Genomic DNA, 2,379 nt, shown 5'->3' on the forward strand with positions numbered 1-2,379 from the left:
TCTCAAAGGTGAAGTCGCTGAGTCAAAGTGGCATGTAAAATGCCGTCTGTTGCCAGACTGACTTTAGCAGGCTTTAGTGAGAGTGTCTTTTTAACGGGTCTAAAATAATCCCAGTTAAAGGTAATCGCCCATCAAGTGAGCACACACGGAAGTGGGGGTGAAACGTCAAGTGCGAACTTCTTTCGCTCTAGCCACGACAGCGCCAGGATTTACACCGACGCAGTCCGGTGGGGCGCCCTTTTAGGTCTCCGTCCGCGCGTCCCAGAGGCGTCCGGGGTTTTGAACCGCAGTCCCCCATGTGCCAGTCCGCTGCCCTCCCAGCTTGGCCAAAGACAGGATTTACACCGACGCAGTCCGGTGGGGCGCCCTTTTAGGTCTCCGTCCGCGCGTCCCAGGGGCGTCCGGGGTTTTGAACCGCAGTCCCCCATGTGCCAGTCCGCTGCCCTCCCAGCTTGGCCAAAGCACCCTTCGCACGGCGCTCCCCCTGTAAATAAATAAGTGAACAGGTAGGAAGCCCAGGCTGCGTGCGCGGAGCTTCCTTCCCGGGGGCTGGGGTTGGCGGTGGGGTGGCTTTCTCCGGGCCCCAGTGCAGACCAGCATCCGCAGTCCCGCCAGCGCGTCGCCCTCCCGACTTCCGGGGCGCGTGTACGGCCCCTGGAGGAGCGCAGGAAAAGCGGCGGGAAGAGGTGACACCCCCGGAGGGAACGTTTGGAACGCGAGGGACGCGGAAATCCTCACCGCTCCGCTTCCGGCGGCAGGGGCCAAGGCCCAGGGCCCAGCCGGGCACACTGGGCGCTGCCACCACTTTGGAAAGGCTGCCCGCGCGCCACGTGCCTTGAGAAAACTCCCGGCCGCCTAAAGCAGCCAGCAGGTCCCATGGTGTAATGGTTAGCACTCTGGACTTTGAATCCAGCGATCCGAGTTCAAATCTCGGTGGGACCTCTCCGAGCCTTTTGGTACCACAATTCTTGTTTTGGGGGCCGCCGGCTGCAGCGGCCACCTCGGGCTATGCCGTAGCCCCGCCGAGCTGCCGGACCGCGGTTTACGGTCCCTCCCTCATGCTCCACATTCTTTCCTTTCAGGGCCAGTCCGGGGGTCTCAGTACGCACGCGCCCGAGTCGGGCGGAAAAATAAACGTGTTGATGGGAGCTTGTACGTGATTTTACCCTGGAGAGAAACATCCGAAAGAACCCGAAGGATCCCGAGGATGCGGCTTCGGGCGGGGCACAGCTGCGGCGTGCAGGACCCTAAAGCCGCCGGGAGTCCTTCTCCTATTGGCTGCTGTGCGAAGGGAGCCGCGTGACTGCTCTATGGGTCGCCAATGAAGTGGACCGACGGGGCCAAGGGGCGGGGAAGCGGCGCCCGCGGGCCTGCCATTGGTCGCGAGCCGTGACGAGGCAGAGGTTCCAGGGGGTGTGTGGTTGGGGGTCAGAGGTCCTAGTGTGTTCGTGTTGGTGGTCGCGGGCTCAGGCAGTGAGGTTGTCTGTGTCTTTCAGTCAGAAAACAGCCTCTGAGTCAAGGTGTCGGCTGTTCAGTCCGTCTCGGCCCATCAGTGTCTGCTGGCGCTTTCTCACCAGCGGTGGGGTGTTCCCCGAGCGGAAGACAGGCATCTCTAAGCGGTCCCCGGCACGGTGGAGCAGTCTCTCTGAGCGAATCTGTCCAGGATCCGTGTTGAGGATGCTGACCAGGCTCACGTGACTTGCGGGAAAGGACATACTGAATTAGTAGCTGGGTTTTGAGAGGTGTCTGTCCCTCTGGGATAAGTGACGAGGGAGCCCGCTGACGCATTTATGATCTCCCTACAGGGTGATTGGCACTGTGGTTCTATGTTCCCGCCCCTTGGGAGGGTGCCATGGAAACAGGATCCTCGCATCGCTCTTCTCATCTCTACCCTGAGCGCCCCGTCACCACCACCACCCCCCTACATACTTGTAAACGTCTGAATGGATCTGTGTGCTGGAAACAGGATCCTCGCATCGCTCTTCTCATCTCTACCCTGAGCGCCCCGTCACCACCACCCCCCCCTACATACTTGTAAACGTCTGAATGGATCTGTGTGCATGAGCGATCCCAGCCTCAAATATAGCTTAGGCATGAGAGGTAGGAGGATTTGCTCTGCCAGACAGTAAAGCTCATCATCAACTATAAACTATAGGAATTAAGACAGCGTGGTACTGGTACAGGGAGAGACAAACATACCGATGGAACAGAATAGAGAATCCAGATTCAGCCCCACCCGTATTTAACAATTGATTTATGACAAAGGTGGCACAGCAGAGGAGTGGGTGAAAGGACTGCTTTTCAATAAATTATTCTGGAACAATTGAACGTCTTCACGAAAAAATATGAAATCGGATTCCTCCCTGACTTATACTAAAC

At 58.3% G+C, this 2,379-nt stretch overlaps 1 non-coding gene across 1 annotated transcript; it reads left to right on the forward strand.

The window, feature by feature from the left end:
- Positions 1-870: 870 nt before the first annotated feature.
- On the forward strand, positions 871-942 carry TRNAQ-UUG. Its single transcript has one exon. It is a non-coding gene; the product is annotated as a tRNA-Gln (tRNA).
- Positions 943-2,379: the final 1,437 nt, after the last annotated feature.

This window comes from Galeopterus variegatus, unplaced genomic scaffold, assembly GCF_000696425.1.
Source record: "Galeopterus variegatus unplaced genomic scaffold, G_variegatus-3.0.2 Scaffold1672, whole genome shotgun sequence".
NCBI lineage: Eukaryota > Metazoa > Chordata > Mammalia > Dermoptera > Cynocephalidae > Galeopterus > Galeopterus variegatus.